The 13362-nt window shown below is 34.4% G+C and overlaps 4 non-coding genes and 1 pseudogene across 4 annotated transcripts; 4 read left to right on the forward strand and 1 right to left on the reverse strand.

Moving 5' to 3' along the window:
* The first annotated feature begins 291 nt into the window (after positions 1-291).
* TRNAQ-CUG (transfer RNA glutamine (anticodon CUG)) lies at positions 292-363 on the forward strand. The gene has a single exon. It is a non-coding gene; the product is annotated as a tRNA-Gln (tRNA).
* A 704-nt stretch (positions 364-1067) lies between these two features.
* Positions 1068-1187, reverse strand: LOC134970940 (5S ribosomal RNA; annotated as a pseudogene).
* A 6367-nt stretch (positions 1188-7554) lies between these two features.
* Positions 7555-7626, forward strand: TRNAQ-CUG (transfer RNA glutamine (anticodon CUG)). Its single transcript has one exon. It is a non-coding gene; the product is annotated as a tRNA-Gln (tRNA).
* A 1813-nt stretch (positions 7627-9439) lies between these two features.
* TRNAQ-CUG (transfer RNA glutamine (anticodon CUG)) lies at positions 9440-9511 on the forward strand. The gene has a single exon. It is a non-coding gene; the product is annotated as a tRNA-Gln (tRNA).
* Positions 9512-11327: 1816 nt separating this feature from the next.
* On the forward strand, positions 11328-11399 carry TRNAQ-CUG (transfer RNA glutamine (anticodon CUG)). The gene has a single exon. It is a non-coding gene; the product is annotated as a tRNA-Gln (tRNA).
* The last annotated feature ends 1963 nt before the right edge of the window (positions 11400-13362 follow it).

Here is a 13362-nt window from a genome sequence, read left to right on the forward strand (position 1 = left end):
ACACTGAGAGACAGGTTTATCTGTCATTTAATTCCAATAAAATGTATCCACTAAGAATCTTATACTCTGACAAAAAATGTACATGCTACCATATGAATGAGGTTTCATTGTGTGCTGTTAACAATTCTGGACTCTGAAACCTATAATCTGTATAAAAATTTGGTAGGTCCTAATGGCTTTTTTTTTGTAAATACAATGTAATACTTATCTCTCTGATTATTATTCCTGTAACTTGTAGAAAATAAGATCTTACACTCTAAGAGAAAGTTGTATATGATGTGTTAGAAGAGAGGTTCCATGGTGTAATGGTTAGCACTCTGGGCTCTGAATCCAGTGATCCGAGTTCAAATCTCGGGGGGACCTGATGTGTTTTAGTACCTTCAGTTTAAGTTCTTGATTGACAGAAAGTCTTCTTTTTCATACATATAATAATTTTTTTAAATCACAAATTTTTGTAAATATGTACTAAAAGCTAAAAAAAGGTTGTTATAGAAATGTATGTAATTATATGAATTTTACTATATAACCCAAATAAGTGTTTATGTAAATATATGTACAATAATTGCAATAAAATGTGTCTTCTAAGAATCTAACATTTTAGAAAAAAATGTTTAGCTCTCCCTCATGAATTAAGTTTCTTGGTGTATTGGTAATCAAGTACAAAGAAAGCCAAAATGAGAGTTTTGGAAAAGACTCTTTTGTGGGAGCACTCTAATTCAGAGGTGATTAGTGTAATTTATGAAATATTAAATAGAAACAATGATAATTAACAAAAATCAAATTCAGGGAGTGACTACCTATGAAATTAATAGTAGCTTAGCGAGAATATTAATAAATTATTCGTGATCTCCAATACTCACGATTAGCAAATCGCCAGGAGCAAATTTCTGTGATACTTTTGTCACCATAATTTTATGTGATATATCTCATGAAATAAGTGACCATCATTCATTCTGCGATTAGTATCCATTACGGATTTTTATAGATGCAGAGAATAAAATCATTGGTCATACGAGTCCCAATATTGGATGACATACAACTGAGTGCCACTGTGTCCAAGAGCCAATTTATTGCAGTACCAGGGTGTTCAAAGGAGGTCTCCCTTCCTCGTACTGACCCAGCCTTTCACTGCTTAGCTTCCAAGTTCAGAAGAGATTGGGCATCTCCAGTGAAGTATGACCGCAATTATTGGACTCCTTTCTTTGGTCACTCCAAATATATGCCAGGTGACTACTATATGTAAGGAGTGGAAAATGTATATAATTTGTAACAATTAAGTTACAAACTGAAAAGGATTATGTGCAAACAGCTGATAAATCAGCATAAGATACAGTGATCACTAGGGTTAGTTGTATGTATATAGTCACTTAAATATATGAGGGAAAAATTCAAATATACCACATATAAGCAAAATATATGACACGGCGGTCACATGGGAGTAAATAAATGCATATTATCACAAATATTCATTAACTGATAAGTGAATATATGACATGGCGGTCATGACACAGTTGTCATAAAGAGATACTTAAATTACGGAAAGGTATGTGACAGAGTGGTCACAGAACCTTAAAATCACCAGCTGATTGATCAGCATATGACACAATGGTCACAAAGAGATAATTATAGATACAATCCCTTAATTATTCCACATGTGACCTGATTGTCACAAGTATTCATCAATTGATAATTCGGTTTGTGACCCGACAGTCACGACACAGTGGTCACAAAGAGATACTTAAATTGTGGAAAGGTATGTGACACGGCGGCCACAAAATCCTTAACGATCACCAGCTGATTAATCAGCATATGACACAATGGTCACAAACAGATAATTATAGATATAATCCCTTAATTATTCCACATGTGACATGGTTAGCAACTACCAGTTGATTGATCAACATATGACACAATGGTCACAAAAAGATAGTTATAAATACACTCCCTTAATTGTACCGCACGTGACATAAAAGTTCACTGAAAAATTATAAATAAGTTATTAGAAAAATTATGTATATGTGGAAAAATTCATAAATGCCACATTACATCATTAATTAATAAATGTTATGTTTGTGCTTAGAAAAAAATCACCTGTACGGCCGTACCAATTAGCTTAAGTGCCTGATTAAGGCAGAATGGCAGACAATTTTGAATGGATATCAAACAGATACCAGCTATAATGAACAATTATTTCTTTAGATTGCACTTGGGGACTGAACTGCTATAAGGTATTTCTGATGTTCAGAGTTCTATAAGAGGTATTTGCAGATTATTCAGTCAGTCAGTTGCAGCCTTGCAAATTTTCACTGTAAAATAGTTAGATTACACATTGGTGTGGGGTATATACGATACCAGTGCTGGTCTGTACGCTGTCCATTCCGTTTTGTGCCGTGTGAGGGCTCCGAGGACTGCAGCGGCGTGTGTCTGTAATAGCGGTGGGTTGTAGACGTCGCCGCAGGAGACACTCCCGAAGCTGCAGCAGCGTGTGTCCGTGGTTTCACTGAGGGCCGTTGCCTGGTGATGGTCTAAGCGCTCCGGCTGGTGCGATCACGTGTGCGCATCACGTGATTGCCTAATCCTGACGTACGTTTCGCAAATTAAGCTTGGTCACAGGACGTAATGTGATCTCTGAAGGTTCCAGTTTATGTAGATCGGGGCTCATAGCTGATTGGATGATTTGTTTGATGAACATAATAGTCCACCAATCTTGTGGGTTATATTGGTCTCCCAGGTTTCACAATAATAATAAAAGTAGTTACCACGGTTTGTGTTAGTTTATAGTGGATTTGTAATATAAATAATATGGCAAGGCATGTTTAATAAGGTGAAAAACATATTGTTGATGTGCAAGTAGTGATATGTTATTAATTAATTTGTAGCAATGCTTTAATTAATTAATAAGTAAATTGGGTAATAAGTGATGTGATTCATGATGATTTTTATATTAATTTTTATTCTTGATTGGTGAAAATTACGGGGGAATGAAATATTTAATAAGGAAGTGAGGGAAAATGGTGAATCAATTGTACTTATTTGTGATAATAATGGAGAGGACAGAAAATAAATGTGAAGAGAACCTATGATGAAGATGTGCTGTTGAATAGAAGTGGTGGGAATGTGAGTGATATGCTGTTGCTAGCCTGTGATGAAATTGTGCTATGTGAGAGTGAATAGGTGTGACAAGAGCGTGATTGATAGTCTGTTATTAGGAAGTGGGATGTTTTAAAAAGAGGTGTTTGTAAAAATATTTTATGTGAGTTAACCATGGTTACAGGAAGAAACTGTAGGTGGATAACAAGTGTTAAGAGGACATTAATTTAGATAAACCCCGTAGTTTATGTTTTCATTCATACCTGTTGGGTATAAGGATCCCATCTTAAAGATCCATTCGCTCTCTCTTTTCAGTAAGTTGTCGGTTAGATTACCTCCTCGTATTCCGAGTTTAATTTTCTCCAAACCAAAGACTTTGAGCTCCTCCCATCTATTCTCATGATGGGTGTAAAAATGGCGAGCAACTGAAGTTAGTTGCTTCATCTTAGCCTTATCCGTGATGGCATTACGTATAGATCCTACATGTTCTAGGACTCGCTGTTTGAGCGGGCGAGTTGTCATGCCAATGTATTTTTGGTTGCAGCTACATTTCAAGCAATAAATAACTCCTTCCGTTTGGCAGTTCATGTAGTCTTTTATTTGTATCATCTTTCCGAATTTATCTTTTATTTCTTTTGTTGAATCTATATATTTGCAGGCTTTGCATTTGCCACAGGGGTATGTTCTAGTGGCTATTGGTCTTTTAGTAGGGAATTTTTGAAAGTGACTGCTTACAAGTCTGTCTTTGAGGTTTTTGGATCTGCGCCAACTCATGGCGACCTTCGGACCCAAATTTTTAGATAGGGTAAGATCTGCATGTAGAATATGCCAATGTTTCTGTATTGCTGTGTTTACCCTCTTCCATTCTTGACAGAAATTCCCAACAAAACGAATGGTGTTATCAGTACTTATATTTTTTGGTTCTCTTTTGAAAATTAAATCCTCTCTTTTGATGGTTTTGACAGTTTTCATAGCTTTTTTTATTGAGGTTTTACTGTATCCCCTATCGCATAGTCTATTTGTCAGTTCTATGCTTTGTGTTGTGAATTCCTTGTCATCTGAACAGTTCCTGCGGAGTCGGAGGAATTCCCCTTTTGGAATATTTTCTATGGTAGGGGGAAAATGAGAACTGGTTTGGTGTAATAAGGTGTTTGTTGCTGTACTCTTCCGATATAATTTTGAATCAATCATTCCTTCAGGGTTCTTGTAAATCATCAAGTCCAAAAATGGAAGCTCTGATTGGCTTATACTATGTGTTAGATGAATATTCAAATCATTCTTGTTGAGATGTTCTATGAATTGGTGCAGCAGCTGTAGGTCACCTTCCCAGATCATAAAAATGTCGTCTATGTATCTGTTCCACATAACGACATGAGACGTAAATGTGTCATTGTGGTCTTTGAAGATGATTTCCTTCTCCCACCATCCAAGGAATATGTTAGCATATGTGGGCGCACAGGCCGCCCCCATAGCCGTGCCCCTTGTTTGGAGATAGAATTTGTCATTAAATGTAAAAAAATTGTAATGTAGCACAAAATGAAGTAATTTAATCAAAAACAGGTGAAAATCCTTCTTTGGTTCATTATTTAGAAAGTGTGCTACTGCTCTTATCCCATCTTTATGGCCTATTGATGTGTATAAAGCCTCAACATCTAATGACACCAAGTATTGATTTTCTTCTAGTCTTAAATCATGCAGTTTCCTCAATATGTCAGTTGTATCCTGGACATATGAGGGAAGATCAAGAACATATTGTCTGAGGTGTAGATCAAGGAAGATACTCGCCTTTTCTGTTAATCCCCCTATCCCAGACACAATGGGTCTCCCTGGGGGGGTCTGGATGTTTTTATGTATTTTTGGTAGTAGGTAATAGGTAGGGATCTTGGGATTCTGTGTCAACAAATAATCATACTCCTGTTTTGTGATGGTACCTTGAGCTTGTGCTTGGTTAAGAATCTTTTCATAGATTGTTTTATAATCCTGAAGAGGATTAAGTAATATTTGTTTATAACAGTTGGTGGTATCAAGTTGTCGCTGTGCTTCCTTAATATATTCTGTTTTGGGCCAGATGACGACGTTGCCTCCTTTGTCCGAGGACTTGATGACCACATCTTGCCATGTCCGTATTTCTCTTAGGGCAGTTCTTTCTTGTCGGGTAAGATTAGAATAACCCCGCCACTTTTGTTTGTTTATATGGATTTGGTCAAATTCTTTCGCTACCAGCTTCATGAATACCGATACTTCGGGACAGATTTGTTCCTGTGGAAAGTAGGTGGACTTCTTTTTACACATGGGTCTATTAATGGGATCCTCCGCAGTATGCTGGGTCAGTACGAGGAAGGGAGACCTCCTTTGAACACCCTGGTACTGCAATAAATTGGCTCTTGGACACAGTGGCACTCAGTTGTATGTCATCCAATATTGGGACTCGTATGACCAATGATTTTATTCTCTGCATCTATAAAAATCCGTAATGGATACTAATCGCAGAATGAATGATGGTCACTTATTTCATGAGATATATCACATAAAATTATGGTGACAAAAGTATCACAGAAATTTGCTCCTGGCGATTTGCTAATCGTGAGTATTGGAGATCACGAATAATTTATTAATATTCTCGCTAAGCTACTATTAATTTCATAGGTAGTCACTCCCTGAATTTGATTTTTGTTAATTATCATTGTTTCTATTTAATAATTCATAAATTACACTAATCACCTCTGAATTAGAGTGCTCCCACAAAAGAGTCTTTTCCAAAACTCTCCTTTTGGCTTTCTTTGTACTTGATACTTTTTGACTCTAGGGAGCACCACTGATAGCAACACTATACGATTTTGGGATTAATCCTTACAATATCTATGGTTGCCATATATAGAAGGAATTCTATTTAAATTCAGTTTTTCAGAGGTCTCTAATTATTTCATTAAAATCTATTTGGACTGGTGCGGTTTTCCCCCCTAAACTCCCTTTTTTCTAGTGTATTGGTAATCACTCTGATCTTTGAATCCAGTGATCTGTATTTAAATCTTGGTAGGTCCTATTGGTTTTTTGTAAGTACCGTTCAGTTTATATTTCTCTGAGAGTACATTCTAATAAAAACTGTTTAAATGCTTCCTCATGAATGAGGTTTCCTGGTGTATTTGTAACCATTTTGGACTCTGAATCCATGATTTGTATTTACATCTTGGAAGGTCCTATTGTTTTTTTGTAAGTATTATGCAGTTCATATCTCTGAGAAAGAAAATATCTATAAATTGCATAAATTAAGAATCATAAACACTGAGAGACAGGTTTATCGGTAATATAATTCCAATAAAATGTAACCTCTAAGAATCTTACACTGTGAGAAGATTTTTTACATGCCACCATATGAATGAGCTTTCATGGTGTACTGTTAACAATTCTGGACTCTGAAACTAATAATCTGTATATACAAATTGGTAGGTCCTAATGGTTTTATTTGTAAATACAATGTAGTACATATCTCTCTGAATGAATATTAGAAGGGAGATTCCATGGTGTTATGGTTAGCACTCTGTACTCTGAATCCAGTAAATTGAGTTCAAACCTCGGTGGGACCAGGTGCATTTTAGTACCTTCAGTTTAAGTCCTTGATTGACAAAAACTTTTCTTTTTTAAACATATAATACATTTTTTGTAAAAATCACTGATTATTGTAAAAATGTACTAAAATCTAAAAAAAAGGTAGTTATAGAAATGTTTGTAATTATATGAATTTTACTGTGTAATCCAAATAAGCATTGATGTTAATATATGTACAATAACTTCAATAAAATGTGTCTTCTAAGAATCTAACATTTTAGAAAAAAATGTTTAGATGTTCCCTAATGAATGTGGTTTCTTGGTGTATTGGTAACCACTCCACTCTGATCTTTGAATACAGTGATCTGTATTTAAATCTTGGTAGGTCCTATTGGTTTTTTGTAAGTACCATTCAGTTCATATCTCTCTGAGAGTACATTCTTATAAAAATATTTAGATGCTCCCTAATGGATGAGGTTTCATGGTATATTGGTAAACATTTTGGACTCTGAATCCATGATCTATATTTACATCTTGGTAGGTTCTATTGGTTTTGTTGTAAGTACAATACAGTTAATATCTCTGAGAAAGAAAATATCTATAAATTGCATAAATTAAGAATCTTACACACTGAGAGACAGGTTTATCTGTCATTTAATTCCAATAAAATGTATCCACTAAGAATCTTATACTCTGACAAAAAATGTACATGCTACCATATGAATGAGGTTTCATTGTGTGCTGTTAACAATTCTGGACTCTGAAACCTATAATCTGTATAAAAATTTGGTAGGTCCTAATGGCTTTTTTTTTGTAAATACAATGTAATACTTATCTCTCTGATTATTATTCCTGTAACTTGTAGAAAATAAGATCTCACACTCTAAGAGAAAGTTGTATATGTTGTGTTAGAAGAGAGGTTCCATGGTGTAATGGTTAGCACTCTGAGCTCTGAATCCAGCGATCCGAGTTCAAATCTCGGTGGGACCTGATGTGTTTTAGTACCTTCAGTTTAAGTTCTTGATTGACAGAAAGTCTTCTTTTTCATACATATAATAATTTTTTTAAATCACTGATTTTTGTAAATATGTACTAAAAGCTAGAAAAAGGTAGTTATAGAAATGTATGTAATTATATGAATTTTACTATATAACCCAAATAAGCGTTGATGTAAATATATGTACAATAATTGCAATAAAATGTGTCTTCTAAGAATCTAACATTTAAAAAAAAAATGTTTAGCTCTCCCTCATGAATGAAGTTTCTTGGTGTATTGGTAACCACTCTGATCTTTGAATCCAGTGATCTGCATTTAAATCTTGGTAGGTCCTATTGGTTTTTTGTAAGTACCGTTCAGTTTATATTTCTCTGAGAGTACATTCTAATGAAAACTGTTTAAATGCTTCCTCATGAATGAGGTTTCCTGGTGTATTTGTAACCATTTTGGACTCTGAATCCATGATTTGTATTTACATCTTGGTAGGTCCTATTGTTTTTTTGTACGTATTATGCAGTTCATATCACTGAGAAAGAAAATATCTATAAATTGCATAAATTAAGAATCATACACACTGAGAGACAGGTTTATCGGTAATATAATTCCAATAAAATGTAACCTCTAAGAATCTTACACTGTGAGAACATTTTTTACATGCCACCATATGAATGAGCTTTCATAGTGTACTGTTAACAATTCTGGACTCTGAAACTAATAATCTGTATATACAAATTGGTAGGTCCTAATGATTTTATTTGTAAATACAATGTAGTACATATCTCTCTGAATGAATATTTCTGTATCTTGTAGAAATAAAGATCTTACACTCTGAGAGAAAGTTTTATATGTGTTATTAGAAGGGATATTCCATGGTGTTATGGTTAGCACTCTGTACTCTGAATCCAGTAAATTGAGTTCAAATCTCGGTGGGACCAGATGCATTTTAGTACCTTTAGTTTAAGTCCTTGATTGACAAAAACTTTTCTTTTTTATACATATAATACATTTTTTTAAATCACTGATTATTGTAAAAATTTACTAAAATCTAAAAAAGGTAGTTATAGAAATGTTTGTAATTATATGAATTTTACTGTGTAATCCAATAAGCATTGATGTTAATATACGTACAATAACTTTAATAAAATGTGTCTTCTAAGAATCTAACATTTTAGAAAATTTTTTTAGATGTTCCCTAATGAATGTGGTTTCTTGGTGTATTGGTAACCACTCCACTCTGATCTTTGAATACAGTGATCTGTATTTAAATCTTGGTAGGTCCTATTGGTTTTTGTAAGTACCATTCAGTTCAAATCTCTCCGAGAGTACATTCTTATAAAAATATTTAGATGCTCCCTAATGGATGAGGTTTCATGGTGTATTGGTAAACATTTTGGACTCTGAATCCATGATCTATATTTACATCTTGGTTGGTTCTATTGGTTTTGTTGTAAGTACAATACAGTTAATATCTCTGAGAAAGAAAATATCTATAAATTGCATAAATTAAGAATCTTACACACTGAGAGACAGGTTTATCTGTCATTTAATTCCAATAAAATGTATCCACTAAGAATCTTATACTCTGACAAAAAAATTTACATGCTACCATATGAATGAGGTTTCATTGTGTACTGTTAACAATTCTGGACTCTGAAACCTATAATCTGTATAAAAATTTGGTAGGTCCTAATTGCTTTTTTTGTAAATACAATGTAATATTTATCTCTCTGATTATTATTCCTGTAACTTGTAGAAAATAAGATCTCACACTCTAAGAGAAAGTTGTATATGTGCTGTTAGAAGAGAGGTTTCGTGGTGTAATGGTTAGCACTCTGGACTCTGAATCCAGTGATCCGAGTTCAAATCTCGGTGGGACTTGATGTGTTTTAGTACCTTCAGTTTAAGTTCTTGATTGACAGAAAGTCTTCTTTTTCATACATATAATAATTTTTTTAAATCACTGATTTTTGTAAATATGTACTAAAATCTAAAAAAAGGTAGTTATAGAAATGTATGTAATTATATGAATGTTACTATATAACCCAAATAAGCGTTGATGTAAATATATGTACAATAATTGCAATAAAATGTGTCTTCTAAGAATCTAACATTTTAGAAAAAAATGTTTAGCTCTCCCTCATGAATGAAGTTTCTTGGTGTATTGGTAACCACTCTGATCTTTGAATCCAGTGTTCTGTATTTAAATCTTGGTAGGTCCTATTGGTTTTTTGTAAGTACCGTTCAGTTTATATTTCTCTGAGAGTATATTCTAATAAAAACTGTTTAAATGCTTCCTCATGAATGAGGTTTCCTGGTGTATTTGTAACCATTTTGGACTCTGAATACATGATTTGTATTTACATCTTGGTAGGTCCTATTGTTTTTTTGTACGTATTATGCAGTTCATATCACTGAGAAAGAAAATATCTATAAATTGCATAAATTAAGAATCATACACACTGAGAGACAGGTTTATCGGTAATATAATTCCAGTAAAATGTAACCTCTAAGAATCTTACACTGTGAGAACATTTTTTACATGCCACCATATGAATGAGCTTTCATAGTGTACTGTTAACAATTCTGGACTCTGAAACTAATAATCTGTATATACAAATTGGTAGGTCCTAATGATTTTATTTGTAAATACAATGTAGTACATATCTCTCTGAATGAATATTTCTGTATCTTGTAGAAATAAAGATCTTACACTCTGAGAGCAAGTTTTATATGTGTTATTAGAAGGGATATTCCATGGTGTTATGGTTAGCACTCTGTACTCTGAATCCAGTAAATTGAGTTCAAATCTCGGTGGGACCAGGTGCATTTTCGTACAAAGTTTAATTCCTTGATTGACAAAAACTTTTCTTTTTTATACATATAGTACATTTTTTTTAAATTACTGATTATTGTAAAAATGTACTAAAATCTAAAAAAAAGGTAGTTATAGAAATGTTTGTAATTATATGAATTTTACTGTGTAATCCAAATAAGCATTGATGTTAATATATGTACAATAACTTCAATAAAATGTGTCTTCTAAGAATCTAACATTTTAGAAAAAAATGTTTAGATGTTCCCTAATAAATGTGGTTTCTTGGTGTATTGGTAACCACTCCACTCTGATCTTTGAATACAGTGATCTGTATTTAAATCTTGGTAGGTCCTATTGGTTTTTTGTAAGTACCATTCAGTTCATATCTCTCTGAGAGTACATTCTTATAAAAAATATTTAGATGCTCCCTAATGGATGAGGTTTCATGGTATATTGGTAAACATTTTGGACTCTGAATCCATGATCTATATTTACATCTTAGTAGGTTCTATTGGTTTTGTTGTAAGTACAATACAGTTAATATCTCTGAGAAAAAATATCTATAAATTGCATAAATTAAGAATCTTACACACTGAGAGACAGGTTTATCTGTCATTTAATTCCAATAAAATGTATCCACTAAGAATCTTATACTCTGACAAAAAATGTACATGCTACCATATGAATGAGGTTTCATTGTGTACTGTTAACAATTCTGGACTCTGAAACCTATAATCTGTATAAAAATTTGATAGGTCCTAATGGCTTTTTTTTGTAAATACAATGTAATACTTATCTCTCTGATTATTATTCCTGTAACTTGTAGAAAATAAGATCTCACACTCTAAGAGAAAGTTGTATATGTTGTGTTAGAAGAGAGGTTCCATGGTGTAATGGTTAGCACGCTGGACTCTGAATCCAGCGATCCGAGTTCAAATCTCGGTGGGACCTGATGTGTTTAAGTTCTTGATTGACAGAAAGTCTTCTTTTTCATACATATAATAATTTTTTTAAATCACAAATTTTTGTAAATATGTACTAAAAGCTAAAAAAAGGTTGTTATAGAAATGTATGTAATTATATGAATTTTACCATATAACCCAAATAAGTGTTGATGTAAATATATGTACAATAATTGCAATAAAATGTGTCTTCTAAGAATCTAACATTTTAGAAAAAAATGTTTAGCTCTCCCTCATGAATTAAGTTTCTTTGTGTATTGGTAATCACTCTGATCTTTGAATCCAGTGATCTGTATTTAAATCTTGGTAGGTCCTATTGGTTTTTTGTAAGTACCGTTCAGTTTATATTTCTCTGAGAGTACATTCTAATAAAAACTGTTTAAATGCTTCCTCATGAATGAGGTTTCCTGGTGTATTTGTAACCATTTTGGACTCTGAATCCATGATTTGTATTTACATCTTGGTAGGTCCTATTGTTTTTTTGTAAGTATTATGCAGTTCATATCTCTGAGAAAGAAAATATCTATAAATTGCATAAATTAAGAATCATACACACTGAGAGACAGGTTTATCGGTAATATAATTCCAATAAAATGTAACCTCTAAGAATCTTACACTGTGAGAAGATTTTTTACATGCCACCATATGAATGAGCTTTCATGGTGTACTGTTAACAATTCTGGACTCTGAAACTAATAATCTGTATATACAAATTGGTAGGTCCTAATGGTTTTATTTGTAAATACAATGTAGTACATATCTCTCTGAATGAATATTTCTGTATCTTGTAGAAATAAAGATCTTACACTCTGAGAGAAAGTTTTATATGTGTTATTAGAAGGGTGTTAGGGTCTCCTGCCCTGTGCTGCCACGTCGTCATGGCAACCGGGGGACAAGTGCTAGTGGAGTAACCTGAGCGCAGCAGATACTCCGGTTCGGGTCTTTTGCTGTGCAGTGGTTATAGGCTCTGTGCACGGCAGGGGATCCAGTGCTGGTTTTTGTGCTCACAGTCTGTGAGGTCTGAGTGGGGCGTGGACAGCACCTGCTTTATAAGGCCTCTTTTCAGGGTAAGCAGATGCTGCTGAATCTTTGTTGGTTAGTTAGTTCATGGAAGTTAGCCAGTACTGTGTAGCTTTGTATTTGTTTGTTGCTTACTGCAAATAGGCCTGGGGATTTGGTATTACACTCTGCCAATCCAGACCTAGCAGTAAGACTGGAGTCAGTCGTTTAGCTTGCTGGGGTTCTGTTACTACTCTGTGAACTTAGCAAGTTTGCGGCTGTATTCTAAGACTTGCCTGTCTAATCCTGTCTCACTGTGCTAGGTGTCAGGGGTCAGTTTAGTGGCAGTAAGCTAAAACCTGTGCACTGCAAGTGAGAAATAGGATTGTGGAGACTCTCCTTGTGTCTATCATTCCATCTCTGACCAAGGAGTTTACTGCCACACCCGTTGGTAACCCTTTAGGGTTTTGCTGTTGCCCTTAGCAACAGCATTTCGGGTTCTCTATGTATTAAAACACAACATCTTGCTTTTTCCATCTGTGCAGTTCTAATACAAGGGAGATACCCAGTTCCTTAGCCTCTGGGCTTCTCTGTTCACTTTGTGTGTATTTTGTCACCCTATTACCTTCTGTGTACGTTATGTCATATTCCCCAGTTTGTCTGTGAGTCCATTTGTTTTGCATAACAGTTCAAACACCAGTACATTCCTGCAGACACTGGAGTGCATAACAGTTCTGACACCAGTACTTTCCTGCAGGCACTGGTGTGCATAACATATTCAGCAGCCCAATACTCCTGTTGAAATTTTGTGGGAATATGGAGCATACCCCTCAAAATACGTTGCAACAGGTGGTCGATCAGGTGCAGGTCCTGACTCGACAATTTAATGATTTGTCCATTAAAATGCACACCTCCCAGGCTGCTGGTGGAGCTCCCGCAGCAGCAGCACCTGC

Source organism: Pseudophryne corroboree, chromosome 11 (assembly GCF_028390025.1).
Source record: "Pseudophryne corroboree isolate aPseCor3 chromosome 11, aPseCor3.hap2, whole genome shotgun sequence".
In the NCBI taxonomy this organism is placed as follows: Eukaryota; Metazoa; Chordata; class Amphibia; order Anura; family Myobatrachidae; genus Pseudophryne; species Pseudophryne corroboree.